We start from the raw sequence: 12,236 nt of genomic DNA, 5'->3' as shown, positions 1-12,236 counted from the left end.
GTTGAAGGGAATGTATGAAAATACAACGCCTGTCAACCAGGTGCACTTGATGCGAAAACTTGTTGGCATGCAACTAGATGAGCCTAAGAGCGCGGCAGAGCACTTGTCATTATTCGCAGGTACTTTGTCGCAGTTACAGGATTCTGGCTTGCCCTCTTTTGATGATAAGCTGAAAGCTATCTTCTTGCTTATGACCTTACCTGAGTCATGGGAAACTTTGGTGGTTTCGTTGTCCAATAACCCCAATTTGACCTTTGATGGTGTTAGGGGTTCTATTTTGAATGAAGAAATCAGGAGGAAAGCAAGAGGAGAGGGAGGCAGCTTTGCCAACATGGTTAGAGGCAAGACAGAAAAGAAGAATGCTTATGCACAAAGGAGTAAGAGTAAGAGTAAAGAAAGGGGAAATGCAAGCAAAGGCAAGGGTGATGTGACTTGCTATCAATGTGCCAGGAAAGGTCACAAGAAACCCGATTGTTGCAGGTACTATAAAGCTGAGTTAGAAAGGAAAAATAATGGTGGAGACAAAAAGAAAGAGAAGAAGGAAGTCAAGGCAAATGCACAGGATAGCTCAAAGGACAAAGAGAAGGCCAATGTGGCTTCTAGTGTCGTGATTGAGGAGCTGTCAGATGTAGAGGACATCTTGTGTGCCACTTTGTTAGATGATGATGCTTATGACTTTGATGCCTCTCTAAATGTTCATTGACAGGACATGCAGATCACCAAGAGTGATCTTATTGATGCTTTGTTGACTGTCAATGATGCATTATCCCAGGCTTGGATTGTTGATTCCGGTGCTTCATTTCATGTGACTCCTATCAAGGAGTGTTTCTCTACTTTTGATGCGGGCAAGTGTGGCCATGTATACCTTGGAAACAATCATGCATGTTTCATTGAGGGTATTGGCACTGTGCATCTCTCCATAGATGGCACAAATGAGCTTGTCTTGCATGATGTTCGATATGTGCCGAGAATCAAGAAGAGTCTGCTTTCTGTTGGTCAGATGGATATGCATGGTTATAGCATCTTGTTTGAGAGAGGGTCATGGAAAATGACCAAAGGCTCAAAGCTGATTGTAAAGGGCACAAAGAAAGGGACACTTTACTGCATGCATGGAAAGGTCGTGTTGGGCAAGTTTATTGCATTGGCTGAAATTAACTCTCACATGGAGTTGTGGCACAAGAGGCTTGGCCATATGAGCCAAAAGGGCCTTTCTAAGCTTTGTACTTTGAACAAGCTTGATGCTAAAGGCACAAAGCTTGACTTTTGTAATGAATGTCAATATGGCAAGCAAGTAAAGCGTTCTTATTACTCTGGTGTCTCTCGTAAATCTTGCGTGCTTGATCTTGTACATTCTGATGTATGTAGCATGCCTACTAAGTCTATGGGTGGTACATGTTATTTTGTCTCCTTTGTTGATGATCATTCTAGGAAAATTTGGGTTTATTTGCTTAAGTCTAAGGGTGATGCCTTTGCTGCGTTTAAGAGATTTCATGCATTTGTGACCACCCAAACAGGTAGAAAGCTAAAATGCTTGCGTACAGACAATGGGGGGGAGTACACAAGTGTTGAATTTAACAAGTTTTGTGAAAATTTGGGCATTAAGAGGGAGCTTATTGTCCCATACAACCCCTCTTCTAATGGTGTGGCTGAAAGATTCAATAGGACACTTTGTGAGAGGGTGAGATGCATGTTGTCCGCAGCTAATCTCTCTCATGGATTTTGGGGAGAAGCTTTGAAAACTGTAGTGCATATATGCAATCGATCCCCTCACATGTCTTTGAAAGGTGATATCTCTGAAGAGGTTTGGTCTGGCGAGCCTGCTTCATATGATCACTTACGCATTTTTGGTTGCGAAGCTTTTGTGCATGTTAGACCTGAGTTGAGGAGTAAACTAGATGCGAAGTCCATTAAAGGCCTCTTCATGGGATATGGTGAAGAAGGCGAAATGGGTTACAAGATTTGGTTACCTCAGCTCAAAAGGGTTGTACGCAGCCGGGATGTTGTTTTTAATGAGGTAAGGTTGCTTCAAAACAATTGTGTCTCAAAGCATGACCATAAAAGGGTGAAATTTTAGCATGACCAGCCACCTGTTAGGCCTATTTTTGACCCTCAGGATGCACCACAAATGGCTGAAAATGTAGATGATCCAGTGGTGTTTGAGCCAGATGATGTTGGACAGCAAATTGAGGCTCCTCAAGGGCATTTGCAGCCAAGAAACAATGCTGAAAATGGTGCTGAAAATGATGTACAGCAGCCCATTGTTGATGATTTTGTAGTGCCACCTGATAATGTGGATCATTGGGTGAGGCGGTCTACTCGTCAAAGACGGCCTGTGAGTCGATATGACCCCTCTTTGCATTACATTATGTTGACAGATGAGGGAGAGCCTCTTACGTATAAAGAGGCAAAGACATGTGAGCACAGCGACGACAAGTGGGAGCTTGCTATGCAGGAAGAGATTAAAGCTTTGCATGCTAATCATACTTGGGATTTGGTTGAATTTCCCAAAGGAAGGAAGGCTATTCCTAACAAATGGGTGTATAAAATCAAAATTGTTGATGCAAAACCCAAGTATAAGGCAAGGCTTGTGGCAAAGGGATATGTTCAAACCAAGGGCATAGACTTTCAGGAAGTGTTCTCTCCTGTTGTGAAGATGACCACTTTGCGTGTATTGTTTGCCATTGTGGCTGCTCTTGATTTGGAAATGGACCAAATGGATGTACATACCGCTTTCTTGCATGGTGATGTGGAAGAAGAGCTTTACATGAAGCAACCCGAGGGTTTTGTCATCCCTGGCAAGGAACATTTGGTATGTATGCTCAATAGAAGCTTGTATGGTACAAGAAGTTTGATCGCTTCATGCTTAAACATGGTTACAAAAGAAGCCATGCAAACCATTGTTTGTATACCAAACGTGATGAGGATGGCAGCCCAATCATTCTTGTGCTCTATGTAGACGATATGTTGATAGTTGCAAAGAAAAGAAGCAGTGTAGATGCTCTTAAAGGGCAGCTGAAATCTGCGTTTTCAATGAAAGACCTTGGGGCAGCTGAATATATACTTGGAGTGCGTGTTACATGGTAAAGAGACAAGCGCCTATTGTATTTGTCGCAAGAAAAGTACATTGAAAAGGTGCTGGACAAATTTAAGATGGCTGAAGCAAAGCCTCTTGGTGTGCCATTACAGCCATATGTTAAAATCTCCAAGGATGATTGTCTCAAGTCAAAGGAAGAAGCCAATGACATGAAAAGTGTGCCTTATGCTTCAGCTTGTGGTTCACTTATGTATGCTATGGTTGCTACTAGGCCTGATATAGCCCATGCAGTGGGAGTTGTGAGCCGGTTTATGGCTAATCCAGGCAGGTTGCATTGGGATGCAGTGAAGTCCATTATGAGGTACTTGAAAGGGACTAAAAACAAATGCCTCTGCTATGGTAAAGGACCAATGGAGTTGAAGGGATTTTGTGACTCTGACATGGCTAGTGATGTGGATACACGGAAATCCACAAGTGGCTATGTATTTACTCTTGCGGGAGGTGCTGTTTCATGGTGTTCTAGATTGCAAAAGATTGTTGCATTGTCTACTACAAAGGCTGAATATATTTCAGCCAGTGAGGCTTCCAAAGAAGCTATTTGGTTAGCACGTCTATGCAGTGAGTTTGGCTTGCTTGCCAAGGCACCTATGCTTGGTTGTGATAGCCAGAGTGCTATATGTCTGGCAAAGAACGCCATGTTTCATGCACGCACAAAGCATATTGATGTGTGGTATCACTTCATACGAGAAGTGCTTGAGGATGGCCTTATTACATTGGTTAAGGTCCATACATCACAAAATCCAGCCGATGCTCTCACTAAGTGCTTACCCAAAGCACAACATCATCTATGCATAGAGATGGTGGGAGTCACATAGCTTAAAGGTGCCATTTATGCCTTTAAGTGGGAGGTTGTTGGATTAAAGGCCTAAATAATCCCTTTTGGTACATTTTTATACTTTGTCCAGGTTCAATATGAACCTGGACATATTTTTTAAAGGTCACTTATAATAAAAGTGGGAAAACCCAAAACTCACTTATTGAGTTTTCCCCAAAAACGTAAGCTCTCTCTCTTCTGCTAGCGCTTCCTCTCCTGCTGGCCTTCGCCTCCCCTCTCTGCACACACACTGCACTTCCTCGCGTACTCTTTCACTTGCACACACCGCCGCGCACTCATCAACCTCTAGGCGGGCTCTCTCAACAAGAGAGACTAATCACATCATGCATACTGCCTGGGTCAAACAATATGACAAAACGTTGCCCCGTCTTATGACCATAACATTTAATGAGAGACTCATCAATGGGAGGGTCATGAGAAACTTGGGACACACTCGTGTTCTCATTTATTACATTGACAGAGGAAGTGGGTTCTGTAGATTTTTAGATTCATTAGAGTCAAGCTTAGGACATGTTCTTTTTATGTGACCCTTAATGTGACAATGAAAACAACGACATTCTTTAGATTAAGTGCTTTGCTCTTCCGACGTGATGTATCCTCCTAAAATTCCTTGTGCAACCTTTTCATATGGAGTGAGCTTAGGTTTAGCAATTGTGTTAGCCTTACCCTTAGGGTCATTTTGAGAGTTCTTTTCTGAGAGACTATTGAAAGATTGGTTAGAAGAGTTACTGTTCTTATCATTCTTACCGTCCTTACCGTTCTGAGGGTTCTGAGAGGTACTTGTCGAAGTCTTGTTTTCCTTAGGCTTTGCCTTGTTGTGCTTCATCTCCTGTGCGAGAGCAATTGCTACCGCCTTGTGGAGATCGATTGGATCAAGCACCTCGACATCATACTTGCTGTACTCATCCAATCCATAAAGGAATGCCTCCTTGCGCTCCGCATCCAATTTGCGTAATTGAGTGCCGAGCTGCAAAACACGATTAGAGAAAGACATAACTGGCATACCATTTTGCTTTAGACCGTGCCAATCGCCCTTCAATCGTACGAGGTACTGAGGTGGCATAAATTGCCCCTTCAGCTTGTCTTGGAAATCAGCCCAATTGAAGGAAAGGGACGTGAATTCATCGGCTTCCTCTAGGTGCGCGGCTAACTGTGCTTTTTGCCATGCGTGTTACCAATTTATGGCATTACCGGCAAGGTACATGGATGCCGTCAAAACCTTGCTATTTCCTCTCTTCTTAGTTGTCGCAAAATAAGCATTAAATTGATACAACCAAGAATGAATAACTGTAGCATCCATCTTACCATCATACTTACTGAACTGGATCTTCTCTGTGACTGGGTTGTTGGAGTTTGAATCTCTGCTTGCGCCACTTGATGAACTATCAACATCTTTGGCTGGCTCGGACTTTGAGGCAAGAACCTGTCGAACCAATTCTTGCGTGCGTAGGTCTCCCTGAACCTCACGATCGGCCTCCAAGGCCGCTCGTCTTTCTTCGGCTGTCTCCTTTCTTTGTGCTTTTCTTTCTTTTCATGCATCGCGCTCGCGTTCCAAAGTAATGCAAGTCGCTTCTTGTTGTTCCAGCGCAACGCGATTCGCTTCTTGTTGGTGTGCCATCATGTCCATCATCGACTTGACCAAAGCCTCCATAGGATTTGGTATAATCCCTGGCATAGATGGCGTAAGGGGAGGGTCAGGAAAACCTCCATGGTGAGGAAATTCTTCTTCACTACTCTCATGCCCATCACCTCCATGCGAAGTATCCATTCCGCTTCAGGTGATGACCATACACTGTGATCTTCGGTTCTTAAGTTCTCGGAGAACTTGGGTTCTTGTGGGTCTTGGGTTCTCGGGTTCTTGAGGGTCTTGGTTCTTGGGTTCTTGAGGGTCTTGAGGTTCTTCTTTAGCTTGCAATCTGTGTTAGAGAAGGATCTTCTCTTCACCTGAGTTCTGCTCTTTTCCGCGGGCGCACCTCTTGGCAGCCTTGCACTCACACCAAGGTTGTCTTTTCCCACCTCACGTCGATTGGCCGGCCGCTAAGTGCACGGTCCGCTCTCAATGAGTGAAAAGAGGCACAAGGGGAGGCTCGACAAGCTCTTCTTTCTTGGGTTTCCGGTCACTCTTCAAAAACACAGGAATTGACACGCCCAAGTGAACTTGGGTTCATGCGACCTCAACAAGCAAAAAAAATTATGTGGTTCTTGTGGTTCTTTTCTTGAGTGATACAGAACATTGCCAAAGCTTTGATACCAATGTAAGGTGCAGCGGAAGTGAATGTTGAACTTTGCTCAAGATGAGTGCTCTGAATTGTGCTCAAGGTTCCTTTTTCTTAGGGAAGGGAGAGCCTTCCGTTCTTTAATGAGAGGGTGCAATGGACACAAACAAAGTGAATGGACACTGTGCGTGAAGGTGCATGAGACTGAGAGATAGAGAGAGAAGAGAATACGACACCAGGGAGTTGTAAACCCCTCCTCCAAGGGCCCCACTCTCGATGGCGAGAGTGGTCTACTATTGATTGCACAATCTGATACAATGGTTGATGCGATGATTCTAAATGCTTGCTATGTCGATGTCGACGGTGTGGACGACGAGAACGAGGCTAATGCTGAAATCTGAGTGCTTGAACGCTGACTTGCTACTGTTGCAAAAACGTTGGCTTGCTAGGCTTCATGTCGCTGAATTGACTGATGCACAACGTTGATATGCTGCTCTTCTATTTGCTGAATTTTGCCTTGCTGAAAACGTTGGTATGGCAGTGCAAAAACGCTGATGCCAGTTGGCAAAAACGCTGAAGTGGCTGGCTGTTTGTTGCTACAAAAACGGTGGTCTGGGGCTGCTAAAAACTCTATCTGTAGGGGCTAAAATGCTGGTGCAGAATTGCCTCTTGCAGGATGGGGAAACGCTGATGAGGCTGGCTGAAAACGCAGATTGCAGGAGCTCCATAAACGCTGGCCTAGCTGTGCAAAAACGCTGATCAGGTTCTTCTTGTCTTACTTGAGAATCGGTCTGTTGAGCAATGCTCCTGTTGCCTCCTCTGCCAGAAAGTGCTAACTTTGGTTAGCTTATATATTTCATTAGTAAAATTGCCCTACCTAGTTCCCAACAAAAGTCACTTAAAATAATAAGTGAAAAATGTCAAAAATAAGAAAATAGGTTTAATGCACTGGAAAATTCCCCTGATGGATTTTGATGAATTCTGATGGAAATGCTTATGATCATGTTGTGTGCAACCAAAGGATGTGCATCTAATCTAAGTGGCTGTACATGCACGGTCTGCGAACAGACTCAAAAAGTGCCAGATCACTTCCTTTCTAGACTGACTTGACTGATTGAACCTGGTCATACTGTAGCTTATCCACGGGCACATAGGGTTGGATGTGTCACGTGACAAGCTGAGGGCTGAGGTGTGTAAGACTACGGAGAGGTGGCTAGTGAGTGTAGAGAGTGGTGTGTCTGGATCGAGGGTGTAGATCCCCTCATATACATGTGATGAGTAAACTCTGGCTAGCTCATGTGTGAAGTGTATGGTGTGGATGTAGGTGGTGTATGTGGGATGGGTGAGCCAGTGAGAGATATGCACGGTCAGCCCCAATAGGTAGTGGTGGGATGGTGAGAGATGTGAGCAAATGGGCTGCCTCTCTGAAGCCGATGATGTAATTAACTATGCTGCCTCTGGTTATTGATGGTGGTATACAAGTCACGCCGCCGGATGATGGCCATTGCGCCATCCCGTTATAAATAACGAGACGGTGCTGTGATCCCAAGCGAAGTAGGTGTCTCCCATATGGTGTGGGTGTGGTGGTATCTCTGGAGATCCTCTCTGCCCCTGTGTCCTCCATGGTGGAGAGTAGCTCTCGGTCGTCGAAGTCGTAAATATCACACTGTCTACTCTGTGTCCTGGCGTTGAAATCCACCGTGAGGAAGACTTCACCCAATCTAGAGTACTCCATGATCTCCTTTCTGAGACATGCATATAGTGAGTGTGAATCATCCTCCTCCTCTCCTCTGTGTGTGTGGACCTCCTCTGTCTCTCCTCCATCTGTCTGTGCAAACCTAGAGCCGCTAGGTGCAAAGTAGCATATGGCGATGTAGAGGATGTCCTCCTCAGATAGCTCAATCCGTATCCACATGTATCGTGCTTCTGGATCGCGTGCTACTATCTGTATCCTGCTGTGAAGTGAGCAGCGGTATAGAAGTGCTACTCTGCCAGATCCGCTGGAGGTGTTGTGTCGTGTACACTTCCTATGTGTAAACTCCCATTGATAGTCCTGTGCTCGGGGTAGACCTCTCTCTGAGCTCTTGTGTGTCTCTGTGAGTAGAATGATGTCTCTACCATGCATCACCTCTTCGAGTTTCCCTGGGTGTGTCCATAGCGAGCTGTTGTAGTTCCAAACTGCCATATGTATCTCCTCGTAGAGTGTCCCATAGGCCGCGAGTCCCTATGCTACCGCCTTGCCATCAATGATGACTCGGCCATCTCTGTATGAATCCCTCTTCCCCTCCTTGCGAGCTTGGTGTACTCTAGGCATGCATGCGCGTCGGTGTGTTACTTGCATTGGTGTGAGATCATCGTCTAGGTAGATAGGTGGTCCATCGAGTCCTCTCAAGATCACCCTCTTGGGAAGGAAAGTAGACCGTGCTTCTTCGGAGGAGAAGTGTAGGATGAGGGCCCTCTTCCTTGTGAGATCTTTACCCGCTCTCCAAGCTTTGAGGAAAGGGGGTGATTCCACTTCCTTGTATCCGAGTTTCTTGCATAAAGCCTTTCCATCAAGCTCGGGGGTGAGGCCTTCTTTTTCTAAAATGCCCGTGACGCGAATGTTGAGGCGTCGGGCTTGTCTCATCTTCTATTCCTCGAGGGTAGTGTGCACAATGAGGACTTCCTCCTGTCTTGCCTCCTTCTTGATGTTCTTCTTGACTACTACTACCCACCCATTTTTAGAAGCTTCCAATTTGTCCTCAATGCTAGCGGTCAAAGCTTTGGTGAGTTCTTCTTTGAGGGCTTCCTTCATGTCCGTGTGCATCTCGCCTTCTTCGGGGTTGAGGGATGCAATCGAGGCTTTAAGGAGCTCGATTTGCTCCCTCATGCCTTCTCTTTCTTTGGTCCATTCCTCTTGTTTCTTCTGCCATTCTTCCTTCTCTTGCTCCTTCTCCGTCTCCCATCTCTCCTTCTCTGTTAGGTGCAGCGGAATGAATGTTTGCGCTTTGCTCAAGATGAGCGCTCCGAATTGTGCTCAAGGTCCCTTTTGTTCTTATGGAAGGGAGAGCCTTCCGTTCTTAATGAGAGAGTGCAATGAACACAAACAAAGTGAATGGACACTGTGCGTGAAAGTGTATCAGACTGAGAGATAGAGAGAGAAGAGAATACGACACCATAGACGTTGTAAAACCCTCCTCCGAAGGCCCCACTCTCTATGGCGAGAGTGGTCTACTTATGATTGCACAAATCTCTACAATGCTTGGACTTGCAGATGATGTCGATGACGATGAGGACGACGACGAGACGGGCTGAAATTTGAAAACGCCAAGGGCTGAAATCTGCAAATCTGGTATCTGCTGAATTCTGACTCCATGTCGATGACGATGTCGATGACGACGATGCGACGACGACGCGCTGAAAACCCAGATGATGAAATCTGCGTTTTCCGAGCTGAAACTGCAAACTTCAATGGATCTGACCGTGCGGCAAGGATTTGCTGCGGGAAGGTGAGATCTGCGAGGTTCAGGACTTCTTTTGCAATGTCTGATTGCTGAAAACTGAAAACGCTGGTTCTAGGGCTGAATCTGTCGCGAAGATCTACAAAAACGCTGAGGTTGATGTGAAAACCAAAAACGCTAGGGCAAAAAACTGACCTTGCGGAGAAATCTGCTAACGCTAGGGAATCTGTTGTGTTGCTGTGGGAATCTGCTAATGGTAGGGCTGATGTGCTGTCTACTGTCGCCGGGAATCTGCAAGTGCAAAAACGTTGGCTGATCTGGTGCAAAAACGCTAGGCCTTTTATTGAGAGAAAACGCCAGAGTTGTCGCGGGGGTTGGTCTTGCTGAGAAGTTGCCTGTTGAGCAAGGTGCTCCTGCTGCCTCGTCTGCCAACTAGTGCTAGTCTAGGTTTGCTTATATACAAACTTACTCAATTTGCCCTACCTACTTTTCAACAAAAGTCACTTAAAAATAATAAGTGAAAAATGTCAAAAATAGGGAAAATAGGCTAAATACACTGGAAAATTCCCCTGAAGGATTCTGATGGAAATGCTTATGATCATGCTGTGTGCAACCAGAGGATATGCATCTACACTAAGTGACTTGGCATGCACGGTCTACGAATAGACTCACAAAAGTGCCAAATCACTTCTAATCTAGACTGACTGGACTGATTGAACCCTGATCATGCTGTAGCTTATCCACGGACACATAGGGTTGGATGTGTCACGTGACATCCCCTCCTTGTCAAAGTGAGGTACTGAGACCGAACTGTATGGCGTCGAGGGAGATCGCCAATAGCATCCGGAATCCTAGAAGGGACTCTTTGCCGGCCCACTCTGATGTGTGGGTCGTGCGGTACTTGACCTTCATAAAGGTTTGCAAAGTCTTCTTCTTTGGGCCGCGCCGAAAGCAACACAAAGTCTTCTGAGGCTCCTTCAATGCTTCAACTTCGTCAAGAGTCATGCTTCTTTCTTCTTCAAGAATCTCCATGGCTTAAAATTCCTGAAACCATTTCCAACACAAAACCATGAACATACCTATTCCATGTAAAGTGACTGGAAAAAATCTTGTCTTCCTCAAAGACTGTGCATGCAATGTAGATGAACAAATAAACAAAGTGCCAAACCGTTCACCACACACACGCAAACATTGAGTTCGAATCTTTCTCTTATGATCTAAAGCAATCAACTGTGGCAATTCACAATGGAAATGCCCATGCTTCGTGCTCATACTTTCATGTGCTCTTTCTACAAATGTGTCATGTCAAGGAAGAGACATGGAATGTGACGTCCTTGAATGCATACTTTTCAGCTTTTCATGAACAATCCGTATACATTCGTGCTCATTCATGAGTGAAACGTGCTCAACGTACAATAAGTGTAAGGTGCAACGGAATGAATGTTGTATTTTCTCAAAATTAGTGATCTTTATTGCTCAAGGTTCCTTTTAGTTCTTAGGGAAAGAGAGCTTTCCGTCTTGTGGAGAGTGCTATCATCACGAACAAAGTGAGTGGATATTGTGCGTGCAAGTGAATGAGACTGAGAGAAGGAGAGAGAAGAGATACGACACCGAGAGGTTGTAAAACCCTCCTCCGAAGGCCCCACTCTCGTCGGCGAGAGTGGTCTATTCTTTGATTGCACAAAGGTGTACAATGCGTATGCAATGGACTGATGCAATGGGACTATGCCGATGACGACGACGACTTGATGGCTGATCTGGGATCTTCTAATCGCTGAATTTCGGGACTGTTTCGATGGCTGAAAATGACTGTTTTGGCTGCGTTTTTATGGCTGAAAATGGGGGAACATCTGCAACCGTCTTGGGATGGTTCTGCTACTGAGTCATAGGCTGAAAACTGCGAAGATCTACCGCTGGTTTGGGCTGAGAATTAAAAACGCTGATCTGTGTGGTTACCTAGCGTTAGTGAAGGGCTGATCCGTACCTGCTGGTTATGCTGCAGAAAACGCCGAAGTGCTGAATCATACAAGCTGCGAATCTGCCACAAAATCGCTGAGGTATGCTGGTGGTCTAGCGTTGGTAAAATGCTAAAGCTGGGGCTGATTCTGTCATGGGAAACACCGAGGATGGGGGCTGATCTGCAAGGATCTGCTAACGCGAGGATACTGTGGTTGATGGCGGTGATTGCAAGAGAGGAAAACGCCAGGGCTGCCGAGTTGATGCAAAAATGCCAAGAAGGGGAGAAGATGCAAAAACATGAGGGATGGTCTGAGGGGGTTTTGCTGAGAAGTTGCCTGTTGAGCGGGAAGCTCCTGCTGTCTCAGAAAGTGCTAACTTGTGTTTGCTTATATATTAACTTAGCAAAATTGCCCTACCTACTTTTGTTGGAAAGTCACTTAAAAATAAGAAGTGAAAATACCAATAAATAGGAAAATAGGCTAAATGCACTGGAAAATTTCCCTAACTGATGCTAATGGATTCTGATGGGAATTCTGATGATCATGCTGTGTGCAACCGGAGGATATTCATTTATGCTAAATGATTGGGCATGCACGGTCTACGAATAGACTCACAAAAGTGCCAGATCACTGCTAATCTAGACTTGACTGAACTGACTGAACCCTGCTGTGGTGTAGCTTGTCCACGGACAC

The 12,236-nt window shown here is 45.3% G+C and overlaps 1 protein-coding gene and 1 pseudogene across 1 annotated transcript in view; one reads left to right on the top strand and one right to left on the bottom strand.

Annotated features, from left to right (window-relative positions):
- LOC147453133 (uncharacterized) overlaps positions 1-12,236 on the top strand; it is a 67,159-nt gene that overhangs the window by 39,488 nt on the left and 15,435 nt on the right. The window lies entirely within an intron of this gene.
- Positions 8,370-9,014, bottom strand: LOC147453134 (uncharacterized; annotated as a pseudogene).

Source organism: Adiantum capillus-veneris, chromosome 8, assembly GCF_014529385.1.
Source record: "Adiantum capillus-veneris isolate H3 chromosome 8, ASM1452938v2, whole genome shotgun sequence".
NCBI lineage: Eukaryota > Viridiplantae > Streptophyta > Polypodiopsida > Polypodiales > Pteridaceae > Adiantum > Adiantum capillus-veneris.
This window is presented reverse-complemented; position numbering and strand designations above follow the sequence as displayed.